Raw genomic sequence first — 12,795 nt, forward strand, 5'->3', positions numbered from 1 at the left:
CAATTGCTTTTGTTAAGGGCTGACTTTAAATGGTGAACACTTCTGTGAACTCAGCTTTATGACTTTGAAATGATGCACCGTGATTTGACTGCTGCGCACCAAGCCTGCCAGAGTTCAAGAAGGATTTGGACAAGGCTCTCAGAAACACACTGTGATTTTTGGGGCTGCTCTGTGCAAAGCCAGGAGCTGGACTCTATGATCCTTGTGAGTCCCCTCCAATTTAGGGTGTTCCATGGTTCTATGATAACTGCTTGCTTTGTTGCTTTTGCTGAGAACTTTTTGTGTCACATTTATCTTCAGGAGTCTAAAATACTCTGTGTGAACTACCATAAACTATCCTTCAATTTTCCATGGCAAACAAAATGCTTGTTAAACCACAAGTGCCTCTGTTAGGATGAAGTTACACGTGGAGTTATAAGACAGTATTTACATGACTTCTTCATGTGAATTCCAACAATGAATAAAGTCAAGACCTCTCAAGTGCTAGTCTTCACATAGAAATAGACTTTTTTTACATTAAGAGGTAGAGGCTTCAGTGTTAAATTCTTGAAAGTCAGAAGGCAAAAGCATTTTAAAGAATATTAGAAGAATATTTTTTCTTGCATCTTTTTTTTCAAGATTCTGTTTAAGTATGCTTCTTACTAAGAGAGATTATATAATTCTTAGTTTCATTAGAAGGAAGTCTAGTCAAGCAATTCTAATATAGTAGCCTGCACTACAGCAGGCTCCAAAATTGTTTGTGATGTCAGCCTAGCAAATGATAGCACTCAGGTGTGGTCAGCTCTGGCAATTCTGCTGCAAGCCTAACACACCTTGAGAAACGCATTTAAACCTTTTTTCTGTCTCTTTTTTTTTTTCCTGTAATATATTCAATGTAGCATTGGTCTGTACATGCAACAATGACTGTGAGTGATATAGCAAACTACATAGTCAGGTGTAGTCAAAGTTGTTACCAAGGTGTGAAACCATCACTGGCCATCACCTCCTTTAAGCCAGAGCTATGAATTTTCATCTTTTAAGGTACCTTGAGTTTTTCCTAAGCAGTGTTAAACATCAGACTTTCACAGCACGCCCAGATCTGCTTTCAGTGGTATTCATGAGACTTAATTTATCAATGGGAAACAAGCATTAATCTGGCTGAGAGCCTGTGACTGCAGGCAGCCTTCCTTGTACCATCCGTTGCTTGGCCTTCTGATTCCAGCAGTTTCTTCTGCTCCCATGCTGGCCCACAGTACTGCTGATGCTGCTGTCATGTGGCATGGCAAACGAGATCATTGGACAACTCTGTGTTAAAATAACTCCTCTTTGCTTTCATTTGTGTAAGATTATTTTTGTAAACATCCATGATTGTTCGTGTTTCTCTATGACTAATTTCTTCTGGTTTTCCACATGGACAACTGAACCAGCTCAGTTGAGAGAAGGCATGGAAAGGAGGGAGTATTAGGAAGGAGTTGCCTAAGCTGGCCCTGATGCTAACACTTGAAAGACTGGAACTGGAACTTCATTGTATAGGTCTATAGCATGTTGGATTAGCTGGCAAAGCCAATTTCCTTGTTCCTGCTTTGCTCCACCAGCATTCAATGGCTTGCCCTATCTCGTGCAATCTGAGCTAATTTCCTAGTGTTAGTAATGTCCTTGCTATTGTGCTTGTAGACTTTAAAATAGAGCATATAAAACACATGATATTGGTCTGCATTATGAGTTTTTGTATGTGAGTTCTTTAAGGAAACTCTTCTAAGTTTTGAAATTCAAAGGGAAAAATACTAGAGCTTCCTCAATGTTACGTGTCTAGCAATCATCTTTCTAGCTCTATTTATTTTACATATCAAAGATTTTACCTAGGAAATTAGAAAACAAATGTATGCTTTGTCTGCACTAAGAAAAGCAGCAGACTGCACCTGAGCTATAAGAAGTGGTCTAACCATTGCTGCCTGGAGCCCTCTGGGAACTCATTTACCGTGCAATGCCCCAAGAAATTTGCACTCTTTTGCCTACAACCTGTGCTTTGCTTGTACTACAGGACTAAATATTGACCTTCTCCATTCCCACTCTTTGCCAGGCTCACAAGCAGCACATGGAGGGTGGAGAAGCTTACCTTTTTTTCTTGCTTGTATTAGCCATTGGCTCTAGATCAAGAAATACGTGATCAATGTTTACTAAATATGATCAATTGCAGACATGTAAGTTCACGTCACTTCCACTAACATTTTTCCATTTAAACTCTTAATTCTCCCTCTTGTTACCTCAAAATGGGAATTTATCCCAATCTCCTAGCATTTGGACATTTCTGATGTTATAGACAGAGATTTATGCATGTCCAGGGCCTAGGTGATCTAAAACCAGGCCAGCAGATTCCAGATCCTTTAATGTGAACTTTTGGGACTATTTATACAAAAGGGAACATTCAGTTCAGTGAAAGCTGACTCTGTTTTCAGGATTAGAAGCTGAAATTTGTGCCTTTATTGAGCTGCATAGCAAGCAGAACATATGGAAACTCCCACTGAATAAGCCAGAGTGAAGGATGAGGGAGACCTCTGCTTCAGTGCCTATTTTATAATATGACTATTTTATAATAACCTGAACCATATTATGCCTGGTGATTTGTTAAATTTATGTTCAAATTTGAGTTTAAAGCTGAAACTGTGGCCAGGCACAAGTCATTTGGAATTTTGCCTTTGACTTCAAAGGGCCACACTTTTTATCCACTTTTTGTATGAGCGATATGAAGGAGCACTTTTTCAACTCCTCTGCAGAGACAGGTCTATTTGATGTACAGCTCTCTACCATGGCAGCAGAATGTTTTCTCTATGAGGTTTCTGTGCTCTTCTCACTTATTTATTCTCCTGAAGTCATAAATCTCTCTTTAGGGCACCAAAATCTTTCTCTGCAGCAGCTGGTACTGACTCCAAAGATGCTCCAGGTAAAGAGAAAACATTAACAGAGCAAAATAATTCCTGTTGGCTTGCATTTTCCCCTAGATATTAAAAAGAGAGAAATGGATCTTTTCTCTCTATCATGCTTGTTTGTTAGAAGAAAAAGCATGCAAGAAATCTCACCCCTATCCCCAAAGCAGTGATCAGAGACACTTGCCAACACCGCTTCGTCCTGTCCCTCTAGGGAATGTAGGAGAGGTAGGAAAACTGCAGAAAATGGTAGCGGAAGAGGGATGCAGGACTTCCCTAAGGAGTGATAGGGTAGATCCCTTTTTATGTGAATTTTAGAAGTCACTTACAATTACTCTTAGAACAATGTCATTCCCACTGCAATCTTTGTGACTGAAATACCTAACCGTGCAAATAGACGGGATATTTACCAACTTTCCTTCTTCCCTCCTCCACTCTCTAAAATTTTTATGGAGGCCCTGGCTGTTCTCTTAGCTCAAATAATGTTTGACAGTTCAGTAATAAGTCAAAAGACAGCCTTCCTTTTTTTTTTTTTTTTTGTCTTTTTAAAATCCAGATAATTTAATACAATAAAGAACCAAAGACATCAAAGAAAAGAAACCGTATACATCGTACAAAGCATTGGGAATCTGTTCTCTTTTCAGAATTTTGACATGTGCTACATAGTGTGGTTACAGCTATTAAGAAAATACAGACATCTTTCCATTCAGTCCTCTTACTATTTGAAACAATAATGTGAAATCTGTTTTGATGCTGCACAGATACACATACAGCTTTATTACTGGCTTTCGGTGAAGGTGGGTAGAATATGTTGGCCTTGTACTTCATTAGAGCAAGAGCATGGCAGTTAAGTCTGAATGAGAGACATAGATTAGATTTATGACACAGTACAAATTTTGTGTATGTAGACTCCTTTCTTGTTCCGTCTTCAGAGCTCTGCTTAACTTCTTTTGAAGCACAGTTGATTATCCTTTATTGCCTGTGAGGGTGTTTTCAGAGATTTTCCTGTCCTACACCACCAGACTTAGGAGGCAGGAATGCTATTGAGACCTAACATAGAAATGGCATGGGATCTGCTCTTATGATCTCTCTTATCTAGAGGGCAGCAGGTAAGCCTGTGCCAGCATCATCTCTAATCAGCTCAACAATTCCTGAAAGAGTTTATGGAGGAGGCAAATGCTTCAACCTTGTTCATAACTTTTCAGAAAATGTCTCTTTTATGGACCAGGTGATGTTTTGTAAGACCCCCAAACCCCTCTCTGCCTTCAAGCAGTTAGAATATATAAAGACTTGAACACAGCAGGTAACATAATTTAGTCATCTTGAGAGGAGAGGGTGAGCTGTTATGTCTTCTACTGGGACTACAAATGCATACCTCAGGTTAACTACTATTATTGCTCTCCTCCAATGTGTTTATGTCAGAGCCATGGAAAGACCTTCATGAAGGCAGGGTGAGCTGCAGGATCTCAGCAGCTCTGAAACCTATATGCACAGTTCTTTAAGTCAGGGCACGAACAAAAAGAGAATTAAAACAATACCACAGTCATTCAGAGAAAACTGCCTAGTTTGGGTTTTTAGAAGTTGAATTACCTTAGTTACCGAGATGATTATGCTTAATGGGCTCAAGTTATTTTGTTAATTATCATCCCTGTAAATGTTTTAAAGCAGTAGGGAGATGGTTCTAGACCATTACAAAACACTGAATTAGTGAGAAGGGCTGGGATAAAAGGTTTCAGATGAGAAGAGATGAATGGTAATTGCTGTACTGTTTTATTTAGCAGTTTATAAATTAATTATTTTGGCATATTATGTTGCCTGTCTGCAGGTTTAGGTGAAATTTTAATAATGTGAAAATAACATTTAAGAATGTGACAATAACATTTTCACACAGAGTTAATCAACAGGGAGTGGCAAATTCCAAAACTGCTTCTTGCTTAGGTGGAAAGGTGAGGCAGCAGGACTGATACTAAAAATCAATAGGTATTTGTGAAAATGATGTGTGCGCACACCAGGTCAAGGCTGTCTTGTGAAGATTTCCAAATCCCTGAGTTACCTCAGGATCATGAACTTTCCAGTTTGGTAGGGATATAAGGTAGGTGGGAAAATTCAGCAAACCATTTTTAATATAGGAGAGAAGTTCTTCTTTCCTCTCAAGTAAAACGTAGTTATACTTTACCCTGAACACGTTCTGATCTCTACTTCCGTGTGAAAGCTTTGGAAATAAACATTCATCTGTTATGAAACCTTCTAATGTGAATAGGAAAACTTCGTGGTTTTTTTCCCTTTGCTTATGAACCATGATGGGCTACACAAAGAAAGGAGACCATATTTGGTAAGGATCAGATTTTGTTGCTAGCAAATTTTATTCATATAAATAATGTGTTTTATTGCTATAAAGTATTGGCTAAAGAGACAGGCTAGACATTGACTAAAGAGATAGGCATCCATCAACAACAAAACTGTGAACCAGACCAACGGAATATAAGCAAAAGAATGGGGTTGTTTTCATCTTGAATCTTTAGATGGATTCCTGAGATTATTTAGTGCTCTTTTAGCCACTTAAGTTCCCATTGGATTTGTCTTGATCTAGTCCATTCCAGACATTGTTACTTAATCTTTTACATATTCCAAGATGTCACTTGGATTACTAACCAGATTTTTTATGCTATCAGCCATAATTTCCCCCAGAATAACTGCCTTGCTGTATCCAGATAACCATCTTCACATGAATAATATTTATTGTTGCCCAATGTGGAAAAATTCCAACTCCTGCTCTAGTTGGGTTGACAAGATTTTCAGACGGCAGTAGTAACTTCTATGTAAATTTCTACATAGAGGATATAGACTTATATCTTATTTAAAATCATATTTATAATCTTCAGCTATTCCCTATGGAAAGGGGATTTTAGAACTGATGCATCTCTTTAGATACGTGAGACCATAGTTTCAAGCTGAAATACGTTCAAGCCATCAGCTAAGTGCACAGCTGAATCTAACATAGCTGAAGGAGGACTTCATGGAAGTGTATGGTCACAAGTTAATGGCTGGAAAATATGACAAAGTCTAACAATTGGAAAATAAATTTGCTATGCTGCTTTTTGGTATGAAGCTGGTAACATGGCAAAGTAGGGAGTGACAGTTACTTGTGTTGCGTAACTGGATACAATAGTTCCTCATTTGTCACAAAAAAATTTAATTAACATTTCAAAAAGGCATTTTATACTTTTCAGATGAGACTGGCAATCCAAATGTAATATATAATCTGTAAGTCAGAAGTTAATTTTCCTGATGTATCATGCCATTTTCTGAGCATATCTAGGGAAACAACATTAAGACTAAATTTTCCTCTGTTTCCTTATTTGTTACTGCTTTTGGAATATTTGTACCACAATTTTTATTAATTATGGAGAATGATAAAAATTATCATAAAATAGGAATCCTATGTTCCAAGCATCTGTAACTTGTATCATGTGGATGGGATACTTTATTATTACCATTGGTAATAGCAACATCAATTCTTATTCTTTTCATATGAATCAGGCTTTAATACCATCAAGCCAAATATTATGGATTATGACAGAGTAAGACTCTTTAAGGATGTGGGTAATAATGCATTGCAGGGGCATAAATGAGCAAAAAGGAACTGTGGTAAGATTTGGGTAACCCTGTGTTTTAATTCAATCCTGTAAACTTTGAAGTACATCTTAAATTTTACTCGTGAATGGTGAAGCTGCTGATTGAGACCTGAATTATCTAACTAGAATGAGAGCATTGCTTTAAAGCAGGAGCTGCCAGTCTGAGGCATAGAAGGTACATGTAACCTGTGAAATATCTCCATGTATTTAATGAGAACCCACTGGAGAGGAAGACTGAGTCCTCCAGTCAAGTGTTAGCATTGTACAAAGCTACTTGCTGCAAGCACTATTTCCTAAGCACCAGCAGGCCTCCATTTCCAAATAGCTACTGCCTAACAGGGGACAGATGATCCACCTAAAAGGACATGATACTGAAGATCCTTGCCCAGGTCCTCATTCTAGCGGGGTGATTCAGAAGGCTTGAGTTTAAAACATGCTGAGAGGAAAATAGCACATGGTAGCGTAAACAAGTGTCTCTTCAATGAGCTGACAATTCTCCACCTATCGAGATGCTGTTGTTGTGTAGCTCACTAGAGGGCATGTGACCATACTTTATAATCCAGAAGGTAAAGAAATTCGTATTAAATGGGTAGGGGAGAGGGGGGGAAGGTGAAATGAACCAGATATAGCTGCATTGCAAACAGAAAATGTTAGAATTAAACCCACTTGTTTCAATTGCTCATTCAAGTACATTGTTTGGAAAAGAAGTTTAGATTAGTCTTGCAGTATGCGTATAGTGTCTTGTCTTTACCAGGGAACAGAAACAGAGGTATGCTCTGCAATTTACTCTCAATTCATTTTATCCTATTCTTTTTTCTTACTCTTTTTTTCTTTCTGTATCTCTGGGAAAAAAATGTAGATGTCATACTGATCCCTTCTTATACAAGCTGCCAGAATAAGCAACTCAGATATTCACTATAAATATTTCAGAATATCTAACATTTCTATTTGTTACCACTTAATCTTGTACACATGTTAAAGGAAATAAATTTTAGAAAACAATTATTTTAGGTTTAAGTTTTCTGTAGGCAATAGAACCTAGAGAACCTGGTTATTTTTAATATGCCCCTACCTTGGAGCTTTAAAATAAAGAGGCATTTGGGTCAGTTGTTTTCATCTGCTGTAAAAACAAGCCCTAAATCTCCTGAATTTCCTAAGTATTTCCAGTTGCTTTCAATTTCGGGGGTAGAAAAAGGCATAACCCAAATAAGCCTAGCAAAAGCAGTTTCCTCCTCATTTTTCTGTCCTCTCTTGTATTATACCTGAGTCCAAAGCTCTTTGTCCTTTACAACTATAGCAACTTTGCATTTGCTGAAGTAAAAGGATGCAGGTATAGTACCTATTAGTTAAGAATGGATGTAGAATGAAATATGGCAGAGGACATTGCTTTGGGAGTCCTGGACCAAATTACAGACTTAGGTTTTGTTATATTTCAAACTCTTACTGGTACAAACAGAACTTCGTTGAGCAGTAGCCTGTGTTTTTCCAAAGCATTGTTCCTTATCATCTCCTAACTCCAAGAGCTAGATCTAAAAAGGAGCAAACAAAGAAAAAAAAGTCCAGCAATTCTCTTAGACTTGGCACTGAAGAGCACTGCGGAGGGACTCTATTGTTTGCTGAGGTTATTTGTTGCATCTCCCGTCCATATCTAAAGAGGCAAGAGGCGAAATGTTTGTGTGGTCCATGAGTGGCCACTGGAACCTGTCACCTCCTCTGTGGCATGCAATTCAGTGGAAATATATCTGTTATTTTTTTCTCCCTGCCCCATGTTACCTATCATGGCATTGCTCTCTGTTTTTCATTTGTGTGCTCCAGGTACCAGTGTCTGGTTAGCATCCAACCCCACCTTAGCTTCCAAAGCTCTTTAATTTGCCTTCCACCTCTAATGTGTGTACTGTTATTTCTCTGAGCTCACTCCTCTGCTCAACCACTGAGTCACCCTGGATCTGCCTTCGCACAACTCACATGGCTTTTCTCTCCTGCACTGTTAGTATTGGCTTTGTGAATTTATAACTATATGTTTCATGGGGGAAAAACCATAGTGCATCCAAACAGAGAATATTAAAAACAGAAGGGAAATAAAAAGCTGAATTTTCCACATGTAATAGCTAAAAATTAGAATTTGTTACCCTCTTTAATAATTGCTCAAAGTTCTCTTTTGCAACAGTGCCTACAGAAAGCCTCTGAGAGATTATATGGTTGAGGCAGAGGAGAGTAGATAATACTATGGCTTTATTTCTAGTGTAAAAAGATGTAAAGCATAAGTATATGAAAGCTAAATAACAATGGCTATATATTCCTCCCATACCCTTCATATGCCATTTTAAATGGCTTACTGTTGGGGCCAGAACCTATGGCCACACCTGGACTGCAGGCTGCAGCGCAGTGTGCAGAGGTGGCTTTGGAACAGCAGGCATGAACTTCAGGCTGGTGCTGGTAGCAATCAAGGTGAGGCAGCTCTTAGCCCAGGGCAAACCACAAAACCTCTTGACTAGCAGGGCAAGTTGACCTGCTTTCTGCAACCAGCATCTAGCCAACCTGCTTACAGATAGCTCTTGTAACTCAAAAAGGTACTGCCATGTGTTCACATAGACGCATCCATCATCCAGAGAAGGGATGTGAAGCTGGATGGCTTGGCAACAGCGACATTAAATAAAAATCTACTCTGGAAGATGGGGACAGTTGTTGCAGAGCCTCTACAAAGCTTATTTGTCGTGTAACAAAAGTTCCCTGGGTGCATTCTCCATCTCATCTGCATTAAGACAGACAACAGCTGGGATTAAGCTGACACACTTCAAAATTGTATTTGAAATCAGCTTGTTACCAACCTAGCTGATACCAACCATCCCCCTACGTTACCTTACATGCTGATTCTGTAAACACAGCAAACTTGATTCTATCCAGCCATAATTAAGGAAAAAAAAAAAGTAAAAAACCCCAGCAGCTTCTTTGCTGAAGGAAACAAACTTTGCTGATTCCTTTGCTGAGGGAATCAAACTAGCAAGAAACTTTTTTTCAATATTGTTTCCCTTATTAAAGAAGAACCCCATTCTGCATCTGCCATGAAGATTTGAATGGTGGGTTGAGATCACACTGAAAGTCAGGGTGGCCTACATCAGAAAAGTTGCATTTCACAGAACATTTGCTATTGATATGTTGGGAAAGTGTCAGACTTGCGGGAGGACTGCAGAGTATTTGCATGATACATTAATAAGAAACAGTTTAATATACTAGATTACTAAAGCATGGTTAATTTTGAAGCCAAAGCCCACACATTCTTAACTTTGTTTCCCAGCTGAAGAGCCAGCAGACTCTTATGTATTGTATGGGAACCAGAGTGTTATTCTTTGAAAGCAAACCCGGTGTTTAGAAAATCCCAAACTGAGCTAACAGCACAGCACATAGGCATCACACAGGATGTTTCTTTAAGCTGTAATGGAGAAATGTCAGTACACATGATATCTCTATTTGCAGCATGTGTGTTTTTTAAAAAGCAGGTTACATACGTTCTTGCTTTACAAGTCCTGCAAAACTGAGATAGTTTCATTTGTCTTGGGAAGCTTGGCATCTGACAGACTGATGGGAGGTTTACTCAACAATTCCAAGAGGCTTTAAAAGATGTAGGGAGATATGCTCCTCTCCTTCAGTTTTGACTGGGAGCTGCTTTTTGAAACTACTTTCCTCATTCTAGGAGCATTTGGAAAAAAAAAATTCTGAACTGCAGAGTTTGACTGAATTTAACCACGTTTGCTGTATAACATCCCTAGCTACTGTACTTGCATTGCTCATCTTTCCCACCTTGAGAAAAACAATGCACCAATAGGAATGTAGGTACTCTAGAGTTAATTTCAAATATAGTATTGACAAAGCAGTCCTGTTTCCTAAAATCATATGAAGAATTAGGACTAGAATATAAGTATATTTTCAGTTTAACCAATGCAATCAAGAAATAATACGACCTCCAAGTCAAAACCAGAATTGGCATTGTTGCTGGATAATGAAAAAGCTATCAAAAGCTGATGTGATTAGCTGGTCACCTGTAAATTCAATGTTTAGGAACTGAGAGGTAATTTTTATAATATTGAAGTCAGAGCGAAAAAGAGTTTGCATATAAGTAAACTTTTAATCATCTTGGTTTGGGTTTTTTTGGTGGTTTTTTTGTCTGGTTTTGTTTTGAGTTTTTGTTTGGGGTTTTTTGTTTGTTTGGTCTTGTATTGGGTTTTTTTGTGGGTTTTTTTTTGTTTGTTTGTTTTTGAGGGAACTTTCTCTCTTTGATAGTGACTGCATGGTAACAGGTAACAGCTTTCACTGAAGCAGCAGAGCTCCACTGCCCAGACACTTTGTGCTGAGCTGTTGTCTCACAGTTAACGTCATTGTTGCTCTTGAGTTGTATATGGTGTCCTCTGAAAAGTGCCCTAGATTCTTGCTCCTTTTTTTTTTTGTTTGTGCTTTTTAAATCCCTTTTAAAAAACTACCCTCTCTCATAGTAACCACCTGGATTGCTTTGATGATTTGTTACTGCCCATTAATTGGGTCGCAAAATACTATCATGCAATTTGGAAGGGGGTTATACTCCCTGTTCCTGCCCCAGAAATACTAAGTTTGTGATCATCTGTAAAGCAGTAGGGACAGAGGTAACAAAAAAGACATTTAGTAAAACCATCTGAATGTTAAAAAAAAATAATAAAACAAATATATCAGTAAACCCATATTATTTTTGTTTTGATTACTTATAGAATCCCTGTGAAGAACCTTCTCATGTTCAGTTTTAGATAAAATAATATTGTTTTATCACAATAGTATGCTTGTGATGTATGGAGACATAGATATAAAAGATTTTCTCAATAAATCTATACAGAATTTAAAAAATCATGTTAGAATTGATGCTTTACTTTAGTAAGAACTATATGCACAGGTTAGCACTCTATTTTTCTTTCTTCATAATTTTCTCCATTCCAATACTGTGGGCTATTTACTGTTGTTTTGTAAAAAATTCCTGAGCAAAAAAGACTAAGACTTAGCATGTATCAGTACCATATTATTTTCATTTTGGATATAAATTTGGGAAGATTGCGTAGCCTAACACAAAGTTTGGGGTGGAAATGAGGTATTCTTTGTACACTATCAATCAGAGCCAAGTCTAGGAGGAAACATAGAAGTAAAAAATTCAAGATTTTGAAAATATAAATGAAATATCCATAATTGATCATAGTGAATGAAAAGAGTCAATGTATTAAGTTGTGGGTCTGAGACCTTGGGGACCCTGCCTGCAGTGCTGTGTCCATCTCTGGGGTCCCCAGCACAGGAAGGACATGGACCTATTGGAGCGAATCCAGAGGAGAGCCACCAAGATGATTAGAGGGTTGGATCACCCCTCCTATGAGGAAAGGCTGAGAGAATTGGGTTTGTTCAACCTGGAGACGAGAAGGTTTGAAGGTGACCTAATTGTGACCTTCCTGTCTGTACATGAAGGAAGCCTGCAAGAAAGGTGGAGAGAGGCTATTTACAAGGGCATATACTCATATTTACAAGGGGGAATGGCTTCAAACTAAAAGAGGGTAGGTTTAGATTAGCTATTAGGAAGAAATTCTTTACTGTGAGGGTGGTGAGGCACTGGAACAGGTTGCTCAGAGAAGTTGTGGATGCCCCATCCCTGGAAGTGCTCAAGGCCAGATTGGATGATGCTTTTAACAACCCGGTCTTGTGGAAGTTCCTGTCCATGGCAGGGCAGTTAGAAGAAGATGGTTTTTAAGGTCCCTTCCAACCCAAGCCATTCTATAATTCTGTGATTCTTTTTAAACTCCTCTCTCCCACCATAAACCATGCCTAGATTATTATCTGATTTACTTTTTCTTGTTGACTCTCGTAGTACTTATTCTCTTTCCCTACTAGTTTTTGCTCTGTTCCTAATAATTTGAATTCCACTGTTTTCATAATTTAATAATTAATTTTCTCACTACTTATACTTCATACAAATTTGAGGTGGCTAGTAGTAGCACCCTTCATTGCAGTCAAGTACTTCCATGGGGAAGCTTCCAAAGCTACCATTTTTGAAGAGGCAATATGAGTGATTTTAGTACCTACTATGTCAGGACACAATATTTTAGACTATGAACTAATGCTTCAAGCCTCTAGGGAAGCATAAAGAATCTGGCCTGGGCTGAAAGAATCAGAACCATGAAATGGGAATAATTTTAAAACCGAATGTTTCCATGTTTCCATTAATTCATTATGTTTTGCCTTGAAAAAAAATGGAA

This window comes from Manacus vitellinus, unplaced genomic scaffold (genome assembly GCF_001715985.3).
Source record: "Manacus vitellinus isolate BGI_N305 unplaced genomic scaffold, ASM171598v3 scaffold_0_pilon, whole genome shotgun sequence".
NCBI lineage: Eukaryota > Metazoa > Chordata > Aves > Passeriformes > Pipridae > Manacus > Manacus vitellinus.